Raw genomic sequence first — 26,876 nt, 5'->3', positions numbered from 1 at the left:
AAGAAGGAAGGAGATAAATTAACATGCAAACATTATTCCAAAGAGGGTCACGATGAATCTCATCGTTGGAAGCTTCATCTTGAGATGAAACCAAAGGAATTCAACAACAAGGGACAACAAAAGATAATTGCAACGCCTCAATAGGATTTGGGATCCGATTCAGGTGATGAAACTAAAATTATAGCCATGGGTATGAAAGGAAAAGAATCCATTGCTAGCACTAGTACTTCAAATTTACACAATGAAACTCCAAATCAAAAGAAGAGGATAAAAAATTTTCACATAAGGGTAATCTCAAAACATAGAAAAATAGATACTCTTTTTTTATAGTGGCTCTCAAGCCAATCTCATCTCTGAAAACATCGTCAAAAGTTTAAACTTGGAAACCATTCCACATCATAATCAATATCCATTAGGATGGGTGTGTGACAATGCACAATTGCAAGTAACTAGAAAGTGTAAACTGAAATTCACCATTACTACAAATTTCATAGATGAACTGGAACTTGATGTTGTGCCATTAGACATGTGGTATAGTTTTGGGTAGGACATATCTCTATGATATAAAAATTATATTCCATAGACATGAAAACAAATACCATTTGTTCAAAGATGGAGTAGAATACATTATGAGAGCCCCTAGAAAGAAACTAAATATTTCACTTGTTAATGAGGAGCAGATGAAAAGACTAGTGAATTCTAGCAAGAATTTTGTGCTTCTAATGATCAAACCCAAGAATGATATTGATAATGACGATTTTCAAGGTTGTGACTCAAGATTGAAATCTGAATTGGTTGATGTTGTTAACCAATATGATGAGATGTTTCATGAACCAAAAGAATTGCCTCCCAAGAGAGGGATCCAACATGGGATATAGTTACAGCAAGATAGTCATCTTCCTAACATTGGCATGTATAGGATGTCAATGATAGAAAGCGAAGAAATTAATAATAAAATTCAAGAATTGTTGGATAAAGGGATCATCAGGCCAAGTACTTTGCCATGTGGTTCACCTATTGTTTTGCTGCCAAAGAAGGATGGAACATAGTGCATGTGTATGGAATTCTGTGCATTGAACAATATTACGATAAAGAACCATTACCCACTACCTAGAATAGATGATTTACTTGATCAATTGAAAGATGCAAAGTATTTTAATAAGTTGGACTTAAGGAGTAGCTCCCATAAAATTAGAATTGTTGAAGGAGACATTTGGAAGGCAACATTCAAAACAAAACAAGGTTTGTTTGAATGGCTATTTATGCCTTTGGGTTTATGTAATGCTCCTGCTACCTTCATGTGTGTGATGAATGATGTGTTGAGGTCATTTCTTGATGAGTTTGTTATAGTCTACTTAGATGACATCTTAATTTTTAGTAAATCTCATGATGAACATGTCATGCATGTGAGAAAAGTACTTGATGTCTTAAAGAAAGAACAATTGTATTTAAAGATGTCAAAGTGTGAGTTTGGAAAAACTTCTTTAGTTTACTTGGGTCATATTGTTGGAGGAGGTGAGTTGAAAATAGATCCCTCCAAGGTTGATGTCATTTTGAATTGGCCAAGGCCTAAGACAGTTACTGAGGTAAGAAGTTTTTTGGGAGCAACCCAATATTGGAGGAGATTCATTGCTAACTTTTCTTCTATAGAAGCTCATTTGCATGCATTGACTAGTGTGAAAAAAGGTTTTTTAGTGGAGAGGAAAACAACAAAATTCCTTTGATGCATTGAAGGAAAAGATTAGTTTAGCCCCAATACTTGCACTTCCAAACTTGAGATAGTTATTTGGGATCTAGACTAATGCTAGTGACTACGCCATGGGTGCAGTCCTCATGCAACATGGTAAGCCTATCTATTTTCTTTTAGAAAATTTCAATGGTGCAGTGATTAATTATCCTACATATGACGATATTGTATGCATTGGTGCAAAGTGTGAAAAAGTGGAAACACTACTTGATGGGTAAGGAAAAAATCATTCACACTAATCATCAGCCATTGCAATACTTGTAATCTCAATCTAAGTTTCACCAATCAAGGCACTTCCAATGGATGGGTTTTCTTCAACAATTCCACTTGGTAATAAGGTATAAGAAAGGTATCTACAATAAAGTTGTTGATATGCTTTCTAGGCCTATTATTAGTGCAGGTACTTTACTCAAGCATAATTTTATTTTGGATTAAATTTATATTGAGCAGTATGCATTAGATAATGACTTTTAGGATGTTTATGCAAGCTTGAGTCAAGGTAACCAAGTAGAGGTCCAATTGGATTATCATTTGCATGATAACTTGTTGTGCCATATTTGTAAGCTTTGTATTCCACAAGGAGAAAGAGTCAACATCATAAGAGAGGCACATACTTCTTATTGCTGGTCATTTTGGTGTAAGTAAGATGATGGCACATATACATAGGTATTGTTATTGGCCTTGTATGCTTGAAAGTGTGTCACGTTTTATTAAAGGATGTTCATTATGTGTAGTCAGTAAGCCTAGAAATAGGAAGTTAGGATTGTACACACCACTTTCGGTAACTTCACGACCATCGGAGAGTGTTTTTATGGATTTTGTAGGAGGTCTTCCATTGTCAAAAAGAGGTCATGATTATTTGTATTTAGTTGTGGATAGGTTCAACAAAATGTGTATTTTGATGTCATGTAAAAAGAAAATTATAGCTGAACAAACTGCTTAGTTATTCTTTCAGAATGTATGGGTGCATTTTGGATTGCCCACATCCTTTGTTAGTGATCGAGATTCTCGCTTTGTTGGGAACTTTTGGTCAAGCTTGTGGGGATTCAAGGACACCAAATTGAATAAGATTACAACATTTCATCTGCAAATAGATGGCCAAACCTTGGTGGTGAACAAGACTGTGATACATATTCTTTGTGGGTATTGCAGCAAGCATCCCAAGTTGTGGTATGAATATTTTCACTACATTCAGCATGCTTACAACTGGGCCAATCACTTGTCAACTCAAACATTGCCATTTGAAGCATGTTTGGGATACTTGCCTAAGTCTCCTTTGTATTTCATTTTTGGAAAGGATGTTGCTATTGATCTTCATAGTGGCATAGACAAAGCAAGAAGGTTCATTGAACAAATCCAATTGGTACACCAAAGAGTTCAAGAACAGTTGGAAAAGAGCCAAGGCAAGTACAAAGCAAGGCATGACAAGCATCATGTAGATCACAAGTTCCAAGTCGGTGATGAAGTTTGGCTTCACATTAGCAAAGAGAGGCTCCAAGGAGAAGGTATAAAGCTTAAACTAGATATGGTCCATTCAGAATTCTGGAAAAGATTGGTGGCAATGCCTTCAGGTTGGATTTGCCTTCATATATGAAAATTTATGTTATTGTTAATGTTGAGAATTTAAGGTTGTATGAGCCTCCTTTGATTGAAGATCAAGGAGAAAATATCCAAATTCCTTCCATTGAGGATCTTTCTCCTAAATACCTTGATGAACTATAGCAAGACACCATTCTTGATAGAAGAAGAAGGTCTTCAAAACGAGGGAATGTGGATTACCTTCATGTGGGGCTCAAATGAAAAAATCCTTCCAAGGCCAAATGGATCAAGATTGGAAAGGTGAAAGAACTGTACCCTCACCTGTTGGACAACTAAAAGTGATTTTTTGGGGTCCAAAAGGCTTCTAGTGGGAAGGAAACATGATCAAGTGCTAAAAAATTAGCTCAAAATTCAAGGTTATCATATCAGTGTGGAACCTAAATTACTATGTAGTTCTCATCATCCTAAATCCATCGCAACTCGTTTCATGCGAAACAAACTTCGTATGCTCCCAGAAACATGTTTTGTTCGTTTTCCTAAACAGACAAATTTAAAAAAAATGTAGACAACCTAGTCAATAGCCCGTACAACTGAGTGGCATTGTCTGGGCATTCCTACATGGCAGGGTGACTGTGCATGTGACTGTGCAACTCTGGTGAATGGTTAAATTCGACTTGAAAAATTCCTAGGGGCCGCAATGATGTCTAGACAATAATGATCTAAGAACTAAAGGGTGATGATATGAATAAAATAGAAACAAATAGCAAGAAAACACCTAGTGTAGTGGTTCCAAGTGTAAACTAACTATTTTAATTATGTTACTTTAATACAAGCAAGCATGTCCTATCAAAGAAAAATAAATCTAGCTTATAGGTGATATAAATCCTCAAACAATCATAAATCTATTATTTCAAATGGCCTTCCAAAGAACTTCTTACTTGATGGAATCTCATCGCCACATGCAGAGTTGTCCAGAGAAAGGCAGGGTAGAGAACCAATTGCTTCCCACAACCAGTTCTATAGGGTGTTTTTCTAAGATTTGTCACTACGGTTACCTTCATCCCACGGGGTGGTCTAGTCTTGAGCTTCTTGGTAGTCATCCACTGCACAGGATTCCCTGCCATGGGTTGGGTAGCTCTGAGGAGAACTGCTCACATGATGACCTAGCCTAACCCCCTCTGAATCAGGTTTATGACACTCTTCATCTTTATACCATGGGATGGTGAAGTATTTTAATCTCCCTAATATGTCAACTTCTATGTCTCAATGAAAGTGCTCAATGGGTGTTATTGGAAGCCTATCTCACTGATCCTACACCTACACTACAAAGATTGTTTGGCCCTGGTGCCCAAGTGGGCTTAATCTATGTGTGTTGATTTATTAAGGTGTAGTGTTTCAAGTCTTGGCTTGGCGGTGTTGACCAAGCTCATGTTCACTTAGAGTGTGTGCGGGTGAAAATAATTTTTCAAGTGGATGAGTTAATTAAGCATGTTTCATGATGCCATGTGTTGTTGAAAGTAAAATGTTGAAATATTGTAAATAAATCTAAAAATGACATAAAATAAACAGTCAATCAAGCACGCAAAACCCCACCCACAAGGGCTACTAAGCAGCTAAACAAGAGAGGGAAAAAAAGCTACTCAAAGATGCATAAAAATGCCTAAATTATCTAATGCCAAGGGACTGACATCTAGAGGCACTAATCTACTATAAATCATGCAGAAAAATGACAAAAATCAGAGGTGAAAAATACTGCAAAGGATAGGTGTGAAACTTTAAAACCTAGCATGCTCAAGCAAATCCTGAGGGGGAAAACGCAAACCCAAACTCTAAAGGTAGAAAAGGTAAAAGAAATCTTTCCAAAAGAGTTGAAAAGTAATGGATTAGACTCTGAAAAATAGTGGCTGAAAATGTTGAAAACCCTAGACTCCTCACTAAGAAAATCTCTTCCTAAAAATGTGAAGGTGTACTCTAAACCCTAGAGGACTTTTTCCTTCCTCAAAGAGCCAAATCAAGTGAATCCAGGCCTAATGGAGACTAAAAACAAAGGTGAAATACCCAAACTAGTTTTCAGACAACACTCTCGACAATTCTGAAAATTTTCCGAAAAAATCCAAAATGCAGGTACTGACCTGGAACAGTGGAAAACACAATTTTTGGGCCAAATAGTTCACTCTAGAATGAAGATGAGGGGCTTAAAAGTGAATTTTTCTCCCAAGACTCTCGATTAGCAGATCTTACACAGATTTTGTCATCTCCTACTCGATTGGTACCTGTGACCTGAAGAAAGAACCAGAAAAACCACCAGAATCCGAAAATTTGAAAAAAAAGGGTTTAATACTATAAATAGAAATTAAGAGGCTAAAAATAGGTATAGAAAACCCTAAAATTTTATTAAACTTGAATCACCCAAGAATGTTGTTATTGTACCATTGGAGTCACCATTTGTTAGTGTGAAATTTCTTGGAAGGTGTACCAAAAACACTTCACTTAATTCACCAGGTGACAAGTGACCCTAACAACAAGTTGATGGATGCTTATGATTCAAATCTGCAATAAAAATGGAAAACCTGCAACAAAAGTATAGACGATCTAGAATATAAATTAGCAGTGAAAATATCTAATGCAATAACCCAAATGGAAAGACTTTAGTTGAATAAATATTTTATTAAAAGCACCTGGTGAAGGAGATCTACAGATGGATCTATAAGTCCCCCTCCATGGGATGGGTCCTTTGATGTCCTTGATGCTTCAAAAACTAATCTTATCTCTCAATATGTGAAAAACCCAGACAAAAAGTGGAGAATTCAAATGGGAGCTAAAAAGAAAAAAGACGATAATGGTGATGATGATTATTATCATGGTGATGAATGAATGAAAAACCCTCCTATTTATAACAAAGTATTGAGTTAATCTTGAAAATGGAGAATAATAAAATAATATTAACCAAATCAAGGTCTAACCGCTTGGAATACTTTATTATATTTATTGGAGAGGGAAAAGACATTTAAAATGGTTAAATATATTTATTTAGAAATAATTAACAAATAAAATGATTTATTAATTATTTCGTGAGAATTAAGAATGGTGTGAAATTGAAATAATTATTAAATAATGATTTAACAATTATTCCAATAACAGAAATAAGGAAAATTAAATAAATAGTGATTTATTTAATTATTCCTAAGGGATTTAGTCAAATGTGACAAGGAATAATTATTTAAATAATGATTTAATAATTATTCCTAGAGAAAATTAAATAAATAATGATTTATCTAATTATTCTCATGGGATTTTTTATTTAAATCAGAAAATAATTTAATAAAAGTGGTTTACTAAATTATTTTCCACAGTGAAAGTGATTTTACTATGGTAAAATTAAATCTACGTGGTGTATTTCGATCCACTTACTTAGAAATGGCCAGGTGATCTTTTTTTTGGGATAACAATGCTTATCTTTTTTATGAATTCACAAGTGCACCTCTTCCTAGTAAGCTCAATAATCGATATTTTCCTAGGAAAGATAAGCATTGCACAATCCTTAAGAGCATTTCTTGCACAATCTCTAGAAATAGTGATTACAACAATCCTTAATAGTTCTTGCACATTTTAAGGGACAACGACAGCGCAATCCATGTAGATAGCGACTGTGAAATTTTAGTTGAAAGTATCCCTCACTCTTAGTTGCAAATGTACCATCATCTGAGTGATTTTTTTAACTATCACATTTGTGTGCCTTTTCTTTTGATAAGTATCACTTTAACTTTCGCAACTGACATTTTTTCTTGCTTCATATTTCACAAGTGTCACTTTTTATTTCTTTCACTTTGGAATTTGTCGCTTTCATTTCCTTTATCTTTTGAAATTTTCATCTCCACTTATTCTTATTGTCACAAGTGTCACTTTTGATTGTTTCCACTCTTGCATTGTTACACAACATTTTGTCACTATCCTTGTACTCCTCGTCCCTTGATCCTAGAGGACCTCTACAGTGAACCCTACTTGCTTTCCCTTCATGAAGAAACTCCCATTGTGTCCTCCTTCATGAGTAGAACAATTCCCTTTTACAACGTTTCTCCAAAATCTTCTGTTTTCCCCAGTTTACAAGACCGGCGATAATGGCCCTTGTCCTCCTCACACCGATATGCAGGGATTAACACTGTCCCTAGCATCAACCGGAGTGACTGAGCTTTGTTCCAGTCGTGTTGATCCTCTTATGGAAAGCTTTTTAAATAAAAATACGAAGCTTCTAGCTCTAGAAGCTTCGTAACGGAAGTCTGGTCCCATCTTTAAAAATTATTTATTTTTTCTTCGCTTCCTTACTCAGCGCGTTTAATTCGCTAACAGTCACGCCGATCAGCACGATATGCTGAGAAACAGTCGCGGAGACCCTTCTAGTGCTTGTTGTCAGTTAGGCAGTCGCACCGATGCCTGTAAGTGAATGTTAGGGTTTGTCCAAAATCTTGGCCAGTGTGTTTTGCTCTCATGATTTCGACTCTGTAAGCCTTTTAGACCATTTTCTCCCTAACTAGAAAGGTGCTTTTCATTTGGTTTGTTTTCTTGTTGATTTGTCATCTTTCCACTTGATTTCTTGGGTCATTGGATGGTTAGTGGCACTAGGCCATCTAGATTGTCATCCATTCAACTGATTGTGAACTCAGTGAGTCGATTTGTTGGTGCATTTACTCCTTTCATTTCGTTTGCAGTCCTGTTATGGCTTTGACCCCCATTACACTAGTTTGAAAAGTTTTGTTTTCTTGTCATTTCTTTTCCGGCATGGATCACATTGCTTGTCTTGTCTTTGGTAAATTCGGTGTTTCATTAGTCTGAGAGATTCTCTTTTCATGTTTTCATTGGCTTGAAGAGTTAATTGTCTCGAAAAAAATTTAATTGAAGCGTTGTATGCAAAAAATTCATTTCGTCGTTTCATGAAAAGTATAAAATTCTAGTTTGCTGCATTAGTATGCTATGGTAGTTAACATCATTGAAGACTAATATTGCATTGGCATTTGAAAAGAAAAAGAACTCTCTTTTCTTTTGAAAGGAATGTTAGAAATGTACTTGTCAAGAAATTAGGAACTGGAATGTATTTTTCATTAGCTTATTTTCTCAAAAAGTGAAGTAGTGAAAAATCAATTTTCTTTTAGTTGCTTGGTTGTTTGCATTTGATTGTTGTTGGAATTTTGGCACAGGTGTTGTCCTTGATGGCAACTCCCTCTGGTGACAAATCACAGTTTAGGCACTCAGAAAGAAGAAAATGATATATACGCAGGTTAACCTTGATGAAGACGCGTATACACGCGGTTTAGACGTTTCAAAGGCGCGTATGCGTATACATGCACTTTCATGCAAGAAAAAGCACGTACATGTTGGAGAACTTACTTTTGGTCCGTGGTATTTAGTCCTTGGTAATTGAACCTATGGTTTTGGGCCATGGTATCTCGTCAGAAGTGTTGATCCCAAGTATTGGGTCCATAGTATTGTTTTGTTATGGTTTTGGACCATGGTATTGTGAAAGGTCTAAGACTATAAAAGAGGAAGGAGATCATTTGGCAAAGTATGATCTGAATTATTGAATATCTGATAAAGTGCTAGATCTGAAATATTAGTGATTAGGTTATGGTGCAGATCTGGATCTGAATGAAGGAGGAACCTAAGCGCAAAGAGAAGGATAAGTTCGATTGATGGGTCATAATCTTAAGGCTTGAATAATAGTATCTTTGCATGATTTTGGTTCGTTATATGTGGTGCATGCTTGATCTATAAATCTGGTAATCTGGGTTAATTAATGTCTGGATATTTGAAAGAATGAATTATCCTTTATAGATCTGTATGCAAGTTTAGTGAAGCAAAGGCACGTATACACACTGGTTCTGAGTAAAAACAGCGTATACGCAAGTTTGTCCAAACACAAAAGCGTATGCACGCATGTTTCAGGTTATTGAAGTAGCATACATCTCTTGAGTTGTGTTCAAGTTGCTTCTGTTTATTGCTGCAGTGTTCTGGTTTCATAATTTGGTGTGTGGCTATTGTTACTGTGTTCTGGGTACAGCTGTCAGAGAAGTGTCTACTTGATCCAGTTCTAATTGGTGAAAAGGAGATTGTTTGATGCAGAAAAATTCTTGATGATTGATTGATGTTCATGGATCCAGTCTGAAAATTTATGAAACGTGGTCCCTGGAAGAAAGAGAAGGTTGTAGCCTTCTGTAGGCTAGCACCTATGTACTAGTATCTTGGCTAGTGCAAGAGCTAAGGGGGTTGTAGCTCCCTTCCAGGATAAGTTGGAGAATGAGAGAGGGTTGTAGCTCTCTGCAGGTTGCAGCCTACGTACTGGTAAAGGACTGCACCAGTACAAAATCATTGTAAAAAGAAGTTTCTAATTAAAGAAGATAGAGACGAATTACAGTAGGTGGTTTTCACCCACATTGGGTTTCCACCTTATATCTTGTGTTCTTGTGTGTGATTGTCTTCTGCTCTGTTTCACTATTTCTGGTTACTGTTTATTTGATTTTGATACACATATTAATGATCAACATCTGTAAGATAAATTAAATTATAAGTTTGCATGGTATACACAGGTTTCCTTATACATAGTTGCGTATATACGCGGTTTCTCTAGCTGAAGTAGTGTATATGATCTGGGTTTGAAAAAGGAAATAATTGACTTGATAATACTGATTCACCCCCCCTCTCAGTATTATTTCCAACAATTGGTATCAGAGTAAGTCCTTTTGAAGAAGCTTGATCGCTTGAAGGAAGATCCATCATCATGAGCAACTACGAGAGAGAAGCATTTATCAGGCCACCAATTTTTTATGGGACCAACTACATCTATTGGAAGGTAAGAGTTACAGCCTATTTTCAATCTCTTGGTACAGAAGTCTGGGATATCATAGATACAGGGTACACTTTTCCATCCAAAACTCCTACAGATTCGGCTGGTAAGAAGCAATATGAAACAAATGCAAAGGCTGCCAATACTCTATTAGGATGTCTATCTCAATCAGAATTCGTCAAGGTTATGCAGTATAAATCTGTAAAAGAAATATGGGACAAGATTGTTCTGAGCTATGAAGGAGATGAACAGGTAAAATGAGCAAAACTTCAAACCCTCAGAATTCAGTATGAAAATCTCAGAATGAACAATGATGAAAGTGTGGCTAACTATTTCCTTCGTGTAGATGAGATTGTTAATTGTATGAAAAACTTGGGTGAAGAAATAAAAGAGGTTGTTGTAGTTGAAAAGGTTCTAAGATCTTTGTCCTCTAAGTTTGAATCTAAAGTTTCTGAAATAGAAGAAAAAGAGAATCTACGGAACCTTACCATGTCACAGCTGCACAGAATTCTGACTGCTTACGAAATGTGGAAAGGAGGACCATCATATAGGAGAGAAGCTACTTTCAAGGCTTCAGGCAAAGGAGATTACTATGAGTCAGAAGAAGATGAAGAATCAAATTTTGTCAAGAAACTTCAACGGGGTGCTAGAAGATTCAGAGGTAAATTACCTTTCAAATGCTTTGCTTGTGGAAGAGTCAGTCACTATGCTGCCAAATGTCCTCATAAAGATAAACTTGACAAGGGTAAGGAACCTGTTAGATGGAACAAGAAACAGAATGTAAATAAGAAAAGCTATTACACTCATGAAGACAGTGATGGACTTTCAAATAGTGATGAAGATGAACAAGGTAATAAATATAGACTTTTAATGGCTTTTGAAGATGAAGATTTCATGGATGCTATAGATGAAGAAGGTCTTTATGAAGAGATTTCTAAACTCAAAATTTGTTTAGAAGAGAAAAATATGATTATTGATACTCTGCAATTCCAACTGGCTGAAAGGGAAAAACATCATGAAAGGTTAGAATGTGAAATTGTGGGACTTAGAAAAGAGATTGAGAAATCTAAATCTCTTAATCTTAGATTTGTTAAAGGATCTGAAACATTAGATGAGATTATCAAAGTGCAGTGTTCTCCACTAATCAAGACAGGTCTGGGATATAATGAAGAAACAACTCAAGCGCAGGAACCATCTAACTCCAAAAGTTATCTTGATGCAGCAAAGAAAAGTGAACAAAGGCCAAATGGAAATCACCAGGTAAATCAGGGACAATTCACCTCAAGATTGAACAAAGACTATTAGATAAATCGAGGGCAATATACTTTTAGAATGAACAGAAGATACAACCATCCACAGGTAAAACCTTCTCAATCTGCCTCAAGAATGGATGTCAATAGGAACTACAATCATTTGGCTGGTAGACTTGATAATCACAGGAGTTTCTTCAATGGCCAATGTTTTTCTTGTCATAACTTTGGTCACAAAGCAGCTCAATGTGTTGCCTATAAGACAATCATGACTAGAGAAGCTCATAAACATAGGAGTATGACTGGGATCATGAAAAGGACCTACAATAACTTCTCTGCTCTTGAAAATGAAATAGAATGTTCTATTTGTAACAATTTCGGTCATGAAGATTCAAAATTCAAGAGCAGGTTTCAGCAGACAACTCATAAGGAGCAAGCCTCAAGTGCCAAATCATGGAGAATAAAAGAACCACAACCAGAAAGATGTGGTATAGCCTTATATGCGGAAGGGCAGGAAAATCAATGGTACATCGATATTGGATGTTTGAAACATATGATAGGTGATAAAGAAAAACTTCAGCCATATAGTGCCTTAGAGAAGGAGAAGAAGGTCTCTTTTGGAAATGACACCCCTGCTCTCATAAAAGGTAAAGGTTTTGTTCAGTTGAAAGAAATGGTCAAAGCTGGAAATGTCATGTATGTTGATGGCTTAAAGCATAATCTATTAAGTGTCAGTCAGATGTGCGATCAAGGAACTGAGGTAATATTTCGATCAAATGGATGTAGTGTTCGTGATCTTGATACAAGAAAAACAGTGATCAAAGGTGTAAGAACTCCAAATAATTTATACATATTCAAAGAAGGAAGGATCAGCTAGCAGGCCACTTGAACTTATCCATACTGATGTATGTGGTCCATCTAGGAAAAGGTCACCCCGAGGAGAAGAATACTTTATATTATTCATTGATGATTTTTCCAGGATGTGTTGGATAGGACTTATGAAGCACAAAGATGAAGCCTTTGAAAAATTCAAATCATTCAAAGCCTTGGTGGAGAACGAATCAGATCACAAAATCAAATGCCTCAGGTCTGATCGAGGAGGAGAATTTACCTCGAATGAATTTTTCGATTTTTGTGAAGAACATGGAATAAGAAGGGAATTCTCTACAGCTAGGACTCCTCAGCGAAATGGAGTAGTGGAAAGGATGAACAGAACGGTTCAACAAATGGCCCGTGCTATGCTTGATGAGTCTGGAACTCCCGCAACCTTCTGGGGTGAAGCCACATTTGCTGCAGTTGTTATTATGAACAAGACAAATGTCCGGGTGAACAGCACTCAAACTCCTCATGAGCTCTGGTATGGTGAGACTCCTTCGGTAAAATATTTCAAAATTTTTGGAAGCAAATGCTATATCAAAAATACTGATGAAAATCGTGGCAAGTTTGAACCTAGAGCAGATGAAGGCATTCTCCTTGGTTACTCTCCCCACAACAAAGCTTACAAGTGTTACAATAAAAGGCTTGGAAAATTTTTTGAAAGCATTGATGTAGTGGTTGATGAAGAAGGAAACATTCCTAGGCAAGTGAATTCTGAAGATTTCGAAGATGATGAAGACTATCCTTCAACATCAAATCAGAATTATGATGAAGAAGAAGCTCAAGAGGCACCAGAAGAACAGATAAGGATAGAAGATAAGACTCCATCCAGGTACGTTCAGAAGAATCATCCAGAATCTCAAATTTTGGGGCAGAAAGAGACAGGTATACAAACAAGAAGAACAATTGCAAAAGCCTCAAGCTATTTGGCATTACTCTCCTCCACTGAACCATAAAATGTAAAAGAGGCATGCAAAGATGAATGCTGGGTCAAGGCAATGGATGAAGAACTTGAGCATATTGAAAAGAATAACACTTGGGAGTTGGTTCCTAGACCAAAATATAAGAATGTCATAGGGACAAAATGGATATTCAAAAACAATTTGAATGAAAATGGGGAAGTTATTAGAAACAAGGCCAGACTTGTTTGTAAAGGGTATGCTCAACAAGAAGCAATAGACTTTGAAGAAACTTTTTCTCCCATTGCTAGACTTGAGGCCATCCAAATGTTCCTTGCTCTCTCAAGCTTTCAGAAGTTCAAAGTATTTCAAATGGATGTGAAATTAGCTTTTCTGAATGGAGACTTAGAAGAAGAAGTGTATATTGAGCAACCAGATGGATTCATCCTTGGGAATGATCCAAAACTTGTATGAAGACTTAAGAAGGCTCTCTATGGTCTTAAATAAGCTCCAAGGGCTTGGCACTATCGTCTAGACAAATATCTTCATCAACAAGGTTTCTCAAAAGGATCAGCAGATAGCAATCTTTATATAAAATTGAGAATAACAAATTGCTAATACTTGTTTTGTATGTTGATGATATCATCTTTGGTAGAAATGAAGAAGCTATGAGTCAAAACTTTGCCTTGGTGATGCAGAAAGAATTTGAAATGTCCTTGCTTGGAGAACTGACATATTTTCTTGGATTACAAATCCAACAAAATGAAGGCAGTACCTTTTTATCTCAAACCAAGTACCTCAAGCAGATTTTGAAGAAGTATGGCATGGAAGATTCGAAACCAGTATGTACCCCTATGGTTACAGGATGCAGCCTTGGTGCAAATGATGAATCAGCAGCAGTGCATCAACCAACTTACAGATCCATTATTGGAAGTCTGCTCTATTTAACAGGTACCCGACCAGACATCATGCATGCAGTGGGAATGGTTGGAAGATTTCAGGCAAATCCTAAGGAAACCCATCTTCAGGCAGTAAAGATAATTTTCAAGTATCTTCAAGGAACTCAAAACCATGGCTTGTGGTATCCAAGAGATACAGATCTCACTCTTCATGCTTATACAGATGCAGATTGGGTTGGAAGCGTGGATGACAGGAAAAGCACTAGTGGTGGTGCATTCTTTATGGGTTCCATATTAGTATCTTGGTTCAGCAAGAAACAGAGTTTGATTGCCTTATCTACAGCTGAAGCAGAATATGTGGCTGCCACATCTTGTTGCACTCAACTCCTTTGGATGATGCAAACTTTGCAAGATTTTCAAATCACTTGTACTCCACCTATCTCTATCTTATGTGATAATACAAGTGCTATCAGTATCTCAAAGAATCCTGTCATGCATTCAAAGACTAAGCACATACCGATCAAGTATCATTTTCTTCGGGAACAAGTATTGGAACAAAAGGTCAAATTGGAGTATGTTCCCTCTAAGGAACAAGTTGCTGATATTCTCACCAAACTACTGCCCAGGGAAACTTTTGAATACCTTAGACAGAAGCTGGGAGTAGTTGATGCATCATCTTGCTATTGAAACTTGTCTGTTTCAGAGAAAAATGGGTGTACACGAGTTGCCTGAGGAGGATTCGCGTACATATGCCTATTTATGCAGAGACAGTTGCGTATATGGCAGTTTGAAAGAAATCAGTGGGGACAAACTCTGGTTGAAGAAAGTTTGATATGGGTCTGATAGAGACCATCTGGCATAGGTTTAGGGGGAGCAGATAAATTTCTAATAATGCATTGTTGGCATTACATTAGAAGCTCTTGTTTCAGGTTCACAGCGGTTGATCTCAAGTGGAACAAATGCGGAGGGAGAACAGAAGGAAAACATGGTTGCTGATCTGAATAGTGATTGACAGATGCTGTTGATATCAGTTATTGGTGACTTTCATAAGTCTTGCACTAGATATTTCATCTCTATTTCATGTATCTCTTTTATGGTGTCAAGGTCATGTAATGGCCTATTTTGGTTTCCCCACTATGCCTGGGATGAATGATGTAATGTACTTGGTTGTCATATGTAAATTTCTAATGTATCCCCACTTGGTTGGGTGATGTATGTATGCATAGAGTCTTTTGGTGATAGGAAGGTCTTTTATGATGTATAAGTCATGGTTCTTCTTGAAGAACATCTTTTTGCAGATCTTGCCAACAGTTAGGGGGAGCATGGTTAGCACAACAGAGCAGAGATTTCAGCATGTACTTAGGGGGAGCACCACCCTTTGCCCTTGATGACAAAGGGGGAGAATGACTTTGAGGATCTTGGGGTTGCCATCAAGTCCAAAGGGGGAGATTGTTGGCATTTTGGCACAGGTTTGGAGCTATGGCACAGGTGTTGTCCTTGATGGCAACTCACTGTGGTGACAGATCACAGTTTAGGCACTCAGAAAGAAGAAAAAGATATATACGCAAGTTAACCTTGATGAAGACGCGTATACACGCGGTTTAGACATTTCAAAGGCACGTATGTGTATACACGCACTTTCACGCAAGAAAAATCACGTACATGTTGGAGAACTTACTTTTGGTCCATGGTATTTAGTCCTTGGTAATTGAACCTATGGTTTTGGGCCATGGTATCTCGTCAAAACTGTTGATCCCAAGTATTGGGTCCGTGGTATTGTTTTGTTATGGTTTTGGACCATGGTATTGTGAAAGGTCTAAGACTATAAAAGAGGAAGGAGATCATTTGGCAAAGCATGATCTGAATTATTGAATATCTCATAAAGTGCTAGATCTAAAATATTGGTGATTAGGTTATGGTGCAGATCTGGATCTGAATGAAGGAGGAACCTAAGTGCAAAGAGAAGGATAAGTTCTCTTGATGGGTCATAATCTTAAGGCTTGAATAATAGTATCTTTGTATGATTTTGATCCGTTATATGTATCTATAAATCTGGTAATATGGGTTAATTAATGTCTGAATATTTGAAAGAATGAATTATCCTTTATAGATCTGTACGCAGGTTCAGTGAAGCGAAGGCACGTATACACGCTGGTTCTGTGAGTAAAAACAGTGTATACGCAGGTTGGTCCAAACACAGAAGCGTATGCACGCATGTTTCAGGTTATTGAAGTAGCGTACATCTCTTGAGTTGTGTTCTAGCTGCTTCTGTTTATTGCTGCAGCATTCTGGGTTCAGAATTTGGTGTGTGGCTACTGTTACTGTGTTCTGGGTACAGCTGTCAAAGAAGTGTCTACTTGATTTAGTTCTAATTGGTGAAAAGGAGATTGTTTGATGCTGAAAAAATCTTGATGATTGATTGATGTTCATGGATCTAGTCTGAAAATTTATGAAACGTGGTCCTTGGAAGAAAGAGAAGGTTGTAGCCTTCTGTAGGCCAGCACCTACGTACTAGTATCTTGGCTAGTGCAAGAGCTAAGCGGGTTGTAGCTCCCTTCCAGGAGAAGCTGGAGAACGAGAGAGGGTTGTAGCTCTCTGCAGGTTGTAGCCTGCGTACTGGTAAAGGACTGCACCAGTACAAAATCATTGTAAAAAGAAGTTTCTAATTAAAGAAGATAGAGACGAATTGCAACAGGTGGTTTTCACCCACATTGGGTTTCCACCTTATATCTTGTGTTCTTGTGTGTGATTGTCTTCTTCTATGTTTCACTGTTTATGGTTATTGTTTATTTGATTCTGATACACAGATTAATGATCAACATTTGTAAGATAAATTAAATTATAAGTTTGCATGGTATACGCGGGTTTCCTTATACGTAGTTGCGTATATACGCGGTTTTCTCTAACTGAAGTAGCATATATGATCTGGGTTTGAAAAAGGAAATAATTGACTTGATAATACCGATTCACCCCCCCTCTCAGTATTATTTCCAACAATTGTGTGTTTTCTATCCTCTATAGTGTAGACAATTCATCGAATTGAAAGGGTCTTGTCTCATTTAGTTGCATTTAGGTTTTTTCAAGTCACATAACTAAGGCCTGAAAACTGAGACATAACTCAAGATAAAATTTAAAACAAACTCAATTAACCTAAGGCACATTTGAAATCTAATGATCACATCTAGAAGGTCTAGGCTAGAGACGTGTTCCGGTGTCTTTAAACCTAGCAGCTGTCATTAGCTTCAGCACTAGACAGCCCTAGTATGAATTTGTGCTCCCCATATTTTGCTCCCCATACCATCAAGTGTATAATGGGAGGCCCCTCTAGGTTGCAATCCTTTATCCATAGGAAGCCAAGTTGGCCGCCTTGCAAATTTGATACACCGAACACAGCGTTTGGGGAGATTGCCTGCTCGTACTTCTCGGTTCACTAGGAGGTATTATGCAATTCACGGTTGCCTGGTAATCCTTTTTATCTAGACCATCCAGAGTAGTCATTTGATATTTTTAACTCATTAAACTTAAAATATCATTCAAGCACTTGTCCTTTCTAGATCGCTTCCAATCGAAAGTGATAGAGTCATCTTTGTTTCTTTCTCGACTCTTAAAACATGAAAGAGCACTAGTCTATTAATGTGTCTTAATAAATTGATTTCCCACGATATTATAACATCCTATTAGTCTTTATAGACCAAATCATGAGTTTCCCTTAAAGAAATTTTTAAATCCTTGAATTTTATCTCTCTCTTTTCCTGTTAACTAAGACAATGTCATCGTGGCTTAACCATCTGGTTCACCTAGTTCGTCTTCCTCTCCTCCATCTGAAAGATTACCTGAGGATCCATTTCCTGAATTACCAGAGTCACTCAAGGACCAAGGTGTTGAACTTGGAATAATTCTGAGCATTCAACCTTTGTCATCATGTCCTCTGCCTACTTCAGATATTGGGTCACCTACTGATTTTGGCCTAGAATCTCCGGACAATCCCGTTCAAACTCCTAAGAGTTCGCCGACCACTAACAGTAAGCTTGGACTGGTTATCTATCCTCTGAATCCTTTGTTCGACCCTATTGTGATATCACCGCAGCATCCGTACAGTCTATACGATCATCCGGTTGTTCCTTTGGAATTTTTGCCTTGTACCTCTTCGGTCGTTCACCGTTATTTGTTCCCAGATATGAACCCAAAGGCGATGCTCCAGTCACCTCTCCGGATGAGTCGGAAGTTTCTATTCCACACACTATCGAGGAGGAAGAGCATACTTTTCCTCCTCAAGGTTACCCCTATATAGGGAGCATTCCCGTCAGTGTGCATCGGGAATTTCTACCTAATTATGTATCCTTGGCACAATTGGTTTCAGGTACACCTAGTGCCTCATCACTTTACCATAACCCTATTTTGGAATCCGATGCCATGCCTACTACAGGTCCATTCATTACAAACTTGACATCCCAACGTGTTGTTACCTAAGTCCCAGTGCAACCCACCGTTCTGAACCCTCTTGTATCGTCTATCCCAGTTACTCATCTGGTTCAACCAACGGTCTCTATCAGTTCCTCAATCCCTCTAGTCAATGGCCAAGTTGTGCCACCGCCTGGGGGGGAAAATCTAAATGTTTCTATGGTGTCAGGCACCACCAAGGTGAGTAGCTCACAGGCTCACATGCTTGGTATGAACCAACCTTCTTATGACGTTATTGAAAACCCTATTGATCCTATTGGATCAAGCAATGTCCAGTACCAACAGGTCCAAAATCCCGTTGGTACGTCTAGGTCAAGCAATTTCTAGTATCAACAACCTTATGACACTTAGGTTCAATACCAAACTCCTTACATTCCATATGGTTCTCAAGGAATGGTTAATCCGCCTTACGTCCTTCAGTCTAGGTAGTATGTTCAACCTGGCTCATCCACTTTCCAGGGTGGCTATGGCCAGATTCAGTTCAGAAATTTTTTGAGCATTGTTCAAGTACCCTTGCAACAGCAAGGAAAACCTCAATAGGAACAAGGGAAAGCTTTGTTGAAGCAAGTGCCATCCACACAACAGCAAGGGAAAATGATCCTGCAGCAAGGTCAACTACAACAACCGCAAGGGAAACCCTCACAATAGTTGCAACAAACCGTGCAACAACAAATGCAGTATGCTCCCCAAACCTCCCAGCCTATGTCTACGTAGGGCCAACCTCTACAGCCCTAGGGACATCTTTTGTAGCCGCAAGGCCAACCCTTACTGTAGCAAAACCAACCCGTCCAGCAACAACCTTTATGTACATATCAGCGAGGTCAACCCTTGCAAGGACAAGGCCAGGGTCAAGTCCTACAGCAGCAAGCCAAAAATCCTAGTGTCCTAGGTCAACAAGTCCAGAATCCTTTTGGCCAAGGGCAATAGGTGTAGAATCCCTATGTCCAAGGGCAATAAGTGTACAATCCTTATGCCTAAGGGCATCAGGTCCAAAATCCTCTTGTTCAGGGGCAACAGGTTCACCACCCGTATGTTTAGGGACAACAGATACAATACCCATATGTCCAAGGTCAACAGGCTCAACAACCTCTTAACCCATACGTTTCTTATCAGCAACATATGACTGGACAGTTCCAAGGTATTCATGTTCAAAATCCTCCCTATGGCCAAGGTAACCTACAATGGGGACAAAATCAAATGCCATATGGCCAAAGTCCCCCACTGTGGGGCCAAAATTCTTACTAGCAAGGATGGGATCCTCCAGTTGGACCCTCTTACTTACCTCCAATTCCTTTTAATACTCAATTTCCATTCTTGGCCACACTAGAGTTTCCTGATGTGTCTCGCCTTACGAATGATCCAATTCTTCATTCACCATACTGGCCTTTGGTTATGTCCAAGATCCCAAGTGATTTTCCTAAGTTCAATGGGAAATCCAAAGAAGATCCTCAAGCCCACGTGCTAACATATCACCTTTGGTGCTCTTCGAATTCTTACGTTGACGATTCCATTCGTCTCCGTCTTTTCCAACAAACCCTCACAGGTGTTGTAGCCAAATGGTACATCAAGCTTCCTCGAAGTACTTACCATGAATTTAACCCTTTAGCCATGCCTTTCCTTACGCATTTCCAGCTGCCAGTTCGCTATGAAACTGGCACCTATTTTCTCACATCGCTTAAGAAAGATACTGTGACACATCTCTGATCAAATCCATGAATGGAGATGTAGACGTCGCCTAATCAAATTCGATATTGCTAATCATTTGCTCACTGAATGGTTCACTAAGTGATTAGTGGCTCCAATTTCTCATGATATAGCTACGGGTGGGTGCATTACTAAAGAACAATCCATTGCTCGTGCCTAGTACTTAGATCTAGTTTACTCTTAGTCTGGTACTTTGTATGATTTATTACCCGATGCTCCGCAGTCATCATCTGATCCCACAACATCAAAGTCATAGGCTACACCCCCTGTTGATGGAGTCATTGGTTCAGTGTCCCAGACCCCGCTAAATCTTCTTCCAAATAGAAGTCAACATCAAACACTATTTCTAATCATTCCTCCCAGAATCCACCTGGCCCTGGTAAAACCTCAGAGGTCCACGCTGTCCAGTCTACCACAGTGGAAAAATCCTCGAAGGTAAGAAGAAAGGCAAAGGTAAAGGTAAAGTCGATGCCCCAAAACAAGGTCCTCCTAAATCGTCTGTAGGTGAGTCTTCACAACAGAAACCTAAGTATCCCTGCCTCATTTATGAGGAGGATCACTATACCAACGATTGTCCCCGACAATCCAAAGGTATTCGTTTTCTCAAAGGGACCCCAGATGTCCTAAAAGAGCCATTTCCATCTCAGCAGACCCAAATGGTAGACCAACCTCAATCCTCTGCTTCATCAACATCTCAAGTGTTCATGATGAGTATGCCTATTAATGTGGCTACTAGATCAAAAGATTACCAAACTCCTGCTTCGACAACTGAGAAAGAGAAAGAAGCCACCCCTTCTCCTTCTGCCCCAATTTTTGGCCCTCTTTATATCAAGCGCCCTAACCCTGATTCCACTATACGGCCACCCTCTTGAGGTGTGCTAACAAAATCCTCCTACAATCCCAACGCTCGAGCCACTCAACACTATAACATTGTTGAGGATTTGGCTCAGGCGCCATCAGCTATGTCGACTCTCGAGGTGCTCCAAAGCTGCCCATCACAGCGAAAATCTTTGTTGTCGGATATCGGGGGTATTGATCCTACTGATTCCAATTTGATATGTTTTGATCTATAGAACCATGTTCCACGCCTACCTCATCATATTGGCTTTCTCATTCAGGTAATCATCAATGAGAAGACTATCCACAGGACAGACATCGATGAAGGTTCTTCCACCTGCATCATGTCAATCGCATGCTGGAAGGCCATTGGTTCTCCTACTTTGAACCAATCCCCAAACACTTTGGAAGCTTTTGATGGGCGTGATTCGCGACCCTTCGGTGTCTTACCTAACCTTGCCATTACTCTGGAGGGCAAGACAGTACAAGTCGAGGTAGAGATTGTTGACGCTAATCTCAATTATAATCTTCTACTCGGCTGGAGCTGGACCCATGCCATGCATGTTGTAGCCTCCTCCCTATTCCACGTGATTCATTTTCTCCATCAAGGGAAGATTGCCACTGTAAACCAACTATCCTTCTTTTCCTCTTCCTCCTCGGAGGGAAATGTTTTGTACGTCAAGCACACGGGTTCTCCCTATAAGAGTGTGGGGGCAGGTCTTTTTAAATATTCTGCCTTAATGGGCATTTTTCTACTCCCACCTCCTCATGTTGCCTCTGTCAACATGATCTCGGTCAAATCTGACCCTTGGGTCATACCTTCACCAGGTCTTGTTGATACCTGGGGCGAGGTTATGCCACTTAGTCCTGCCAAGATTAATTACGTGGAATTTGTTTCGGCCTCAAGTTCCACATCCTCTTATTTTTCTGTCTCGAAGACCTCTCTCGATACATATTCTCAATCCCCATGGCTTGGCGCCTTGGAATCTCTTGATCCCTTAGCCGAGACTCTTCTTGATGACAAAGGTATCATGGAAGTAATGTCTCTCAAGGACCCACCTTGAACCGATACTCATCATCGTTCCTTGTTCCTGCCTCGCCTGGCGGTCATGTCTACGTGTTTTGAGCAATTCTCTTTTCAACTGCCTATTGATGTGTCAGTTTATCTTGATGTGGTCAAGATATTTCAACTGAGGGCACCTTTATCCCGTCATGGATTTAGGAATTTTCTCCCTCCCCAAGTTTTTACCAATTTCCCATTATTGCAATGGGGTTACCATATGACTCGTAACTCTCCCTTGCCCAGGGGGCATGGGGGAAAAGCCTTATATAAGTTTTACTCTATTTGGCTGAGTTGATGCTTACTCGTCATGTCAACGGTACAACTCCGGTGTTCATCTGTGTTGATTGATTCCCCAAGTCCAAGCATGGACTCCCTCAAAATGTACTATGCTTAGGTCATCTTGCATGGTTACTTGTGTACATTAGTGTGTCATTCATTTTTGTGCAGTGTGGTTTGGTGTGTTAGTTTTCAAACAGCTTTCCTGTTTACTATGTTTTCCTTGCTTTGTAGATGTCAGTGACTCCCCACATCAGTTTCACTGATGGTGCTTGTCGTAGTACCTAGAACCTATCATCCGCAACGTGGGTTATTTATGACCCTCATAGTGAGTTGATTGATCTTCAAGGTATCTTTTTAGGTTGCACAACTAACAACATTATTGAATAGAGTGCGGTCATTGAACTGTTGTCAAAAGCCATTGCTCTTGACATTCGAGAGTTGGTTGTCAACCTAGATTCACAGCTTGTCATCCTTCAACTCAACGGGCAATATTCCGTCAGAAACCCACAGATATTGAGAATGTATCTCCGTATTCATCTACCAGGAAAGGAATTTTGACTATATTACATATCATCATATTCCTAGACGCATGAATACATTGATAGATTCATTAGCTAATTATGTGTTAGATAGACATTTACGAAACATGTGAAAAGATAAAACAAATCATTTGTACCATAGTAAGAAAGAAAATACAACATATATATATATATATATATATATATGGTGATAATGTTTGATACATCAAAACCCCAAAAAATAATATGTGTGTCCAAAATAACATTGGCGGCTCGCAGGCCTCATATATCCATGGCATGCAGGCCTCAAAAATGTAAATGCTGGACCTAGGAACTAATCATCATGGTGATCATGGTAGCATGACATGGCTCGTGCAACATGAGTCAGCAATCGGCAAATCCGATCCGCTACTCCCACCATGTGTCTCTGGTACTAGCGAGGAATGTCTCCCACCTGAGCATACTCTGGGATACCACGAGTCAATGCCTCAAGGTTCCTTGCGATCTCCTCCTCGTTGTGATTCCCATCCTGATAAGGAGAGACAACATCGAACTCGTGGGTGACGCGCCTAGCTATTGGGGACATCCCAACAGGATGCTCTGGTCTAACATCTGCATGAACAAAGCCAAATGTTATAAACACATATATATCAAAAAATAATTAAAATATCACAAAATTAAAAAATTGATTTTTTACCTTCATCATCAAAATCCTCTCCTTCTGGTAGCGGCATGTCTATAACTCCACAATAGTCGATGTGACTATATGGTTAGTCCTCCATGACGATCAACTGTCATCGTAGCCATGAAAAGAAGGCATGCCTGTATGACATGTGCTTGCCCCTAGTGATCTTGGGCATCAAAGGACTCTAACGGGACATCTGCGGGTCACGTGGCATGGGAGGATCTACCTCAGTCAACCGGTACTAGAACAGCGGCACCCGTTCCAAGAAAAAGGTCACTAGTATAGATCTGAAGCAAAACTTTTTCAGATTCCCCACCTTAGCTTTGGTCAGTTGGTGTTTTATGTTGATATTCATGGCTTCCACCAAATTGAAGATCGTCGGTGTTGTGCAGTGGATGGAATATAGGAATTTCAACTTGTTAGTCCCATGCACTGCCTGGGACCCTGCCACTCTGTTGATAGTTAACAGTAGCACTCTTAGTGTTAGATATCGGATGGTGGCAATCTCAATCTTTCCACTCTTGGATTTGAGGGCTTTAGGGCAATGTTCGAAAAGAAACATGGATATGCTTGCCCCAATTGGTTGTGGCCCATATAAGTTGACTAGTTCCCCTCTCTGGGACATTCCATTGATGAAATATATGTCTAAAGTTTCTAATTCCAGCTCCTGGTCACCAATGACGAATATTTTCTGATTTATGTCCCAAAGAATAATCAGGTACCGAAGCAGCTCAGGTTGGGCCTACATCCCTAGTGTGATAAAGAATTTGAGGAGCCCACAGTCCCTCAAAGGTTCAGGAAATTTGGATCATTCAGTGCCTGGATATCCACATCCTCATGCTCACATTCTTTCCAGTCTACCATTTTCGACGATTCTTTCCTACAAAAACCATAGATTTCACTCAATAATTATTTTTGGCCCATAAATTTCAAATTCTAACGGTGGCTTTAAGGGGAAATTGGTTTTTTCCCTATTCATGGTGCCAGCGTGCCTATTTTAAAAATAGTTGTACCGACGACGCAATATGCCATTTTAATTACCCTCAGCCAGTGTGATTCTGTGCCCGGAAGTCGCGCCGACTGAGGGAAATTTTTTTTTTGACAAATCCTCCCTCAAAAATCCAACAAATGGTTAAAAACATGAATAAATGGTATGAAAATTAATCTTAGGGCTCTGGCTCTTCCCTATAACTAGCGGCTCGACGAATGACCTCCCGGATCTCCTACAATCTGCTCCGGAACAATTAGGGCAAAAGTGAGTAAAACGTCTTTCACAGCAAGGTAAAATATTAAATCGTAAAAATATTTACTTTTCCTCCCTTCTATTCAATTTTTCATGAAATATTAGGTTTTGTAAATATTTTGACCTATTTTACCTCAAGAATTGGATAATGCACTTTACCTTTTTGCATAGCGACAGGTGATGGTGTTCGACGATGATACCGAGTCATGTTTCATCTATTTTCTCGACTCATAAAACTCATATGGAAATATTGTCGAGTATTTTTCCCTTTTGACTTGTAAAAGAGAATAAAATGGGGGGTTTTCTTTCAAGTTCTTTTATGAACCTTTAAAAGCGAACAGATAGCCGAGCCCTTGTCATTTCGAACTCGTTAATAGATGTGAAACATCGTGAACCTAGTATAAGTTTACCCCTTTTTCAAGCTGGGATGCACTATTTATGAAAAAGTCCTCCTTGACTGAAATGGTCAAGCGATTCTCTCAAGTATCGTTTTTCTACCTTTTCGGGCTTGAGAGACACAACTTTATGAAGAGGGACCATGTGGAGTTTTTATTTTCCATGTGTTTTTCAAACTCTCTAAACATGAAAAATATACCGGGTTACACCTTTTTCAGACTCGTTAAAATATTAAACAACATCGGATTCATCACCATGATGAACATGAGCTTCTCCTTCCTAGGGCTCATTAAACTTACTAGGTTGGATCCGAAGGATGAACTTACAGTGCAAGCATATGTTATCCCCTTCAAGCTTACGATTAAAAATTAATTGGGGTACCTGCCAAAAATGGTGGGGGAAAATTTGGAAATCTAATCGGTTGTGTCAGTAGCTCTCTCTTGAACATGACACTTTATGCTTTGTGTCGGGTTGGGATATCCTCCTTTGTATCGTTGACCTTCCTGGGTTGGGCCGTTCATTTTTTCCTTCCATTTTATCTCTACCACGTCATCATGACCACCGATCCTATGGATCCAAAAGCTACCAAACTTCCAGTTGTGTCGCTGATATGTTCAAGAGTTTTCCTTCTATAGTTACACTTACCTCTAATTATCTGCATCATCCAAAATCAATTTTCATCCCTTTGTCTCATGTCGATGATGTGGGATACATTATGGACCTCCTTCAACACGGTCACTTCCTGTCGACTTCAACTCATTATCCGGGAAGTTGATCGAGAGACTCCCTTCCAGTACCTTAGAGCTTGCATGCCCTAACGGTAAGTTCTTCGCACTCGATAACAAGTTCACCTGATTGGCTTTCGATCAAGTGTTTCACAGGTGTTCAACTTAAGTTCCTCTATTCACATTCCAGGAATTGTGCTGATAGTACCTTGAGGACCACTGTAATTATTGGTGGTTTCTCTTGCACTGGTTAATGCTTTACATCATTGGCTGGTAATTAAGTGATTTTCTAGCATGTTAGGTGTCAACACATCTATTCACATGTTAGAATTTGTACTTTGATCAAGACATGTTGGAGAACAAGACCCTGAGTTCAAATCACAAAAGTACAGGTTGCAAAGTGGTGTGACATGATTATGTTGATATACATGTCTCTTTCAGATGGATGGATGCGACCATACCTTGGCTTCGATATGATCCTCTTTACTAGATGGCTGCGTCCATGCCTGGATCCATTTACATGATAATTCTCTGGATGGCTGCTTCCATACCATGATTCATGTATCATTTGACAATTTTTTTAGTTATGTATATGTATTTGTACTTGCTTGTAGGTTTTCTGACGACAGACTCCGGTTCCCCGCACTGATTCATAAATCATATCCCTCACTCTAGTTCGGCCTTCACGCTTTAGGGGGCATTTGTTACACAACATTTTGTCACATTCCCTGTACTCCCCTTCCCTTGATCCTAGAGGACCTCTATAGTGAACCCTACATGCTTTCCCTTCATGAAGAAATTCCCATTGTGTCCCTCTTCATGAGCATAACAATTTCCTTTTGCACCATTTCCCCAAAATCTTCTGTTTTTCCTAGTTTACAAGAACGACACTATTGGCTCTTATCCTCCTCATGCTGATA

This window comes from Pinus tabuliformis, chromosome 3_2 (assembly GCF_031772625.1).
Source record: "Pinus tabuliformis cultivar Carrire ecotype Pingquan chromosome 3_2, CPIR1, whole genome shotgun sequence".
Lineage (NCBI taxonomy): Eukaryota > Viridiplantae > Streptophyta > Pinopsida > Pinales > Pinaceae > Pinus > Pinus tabuliformis.
The sequence above is the reverse complement of the archived record's forward strand: the minus strand, read 5'-3'. Positions refer to the sequence as shown.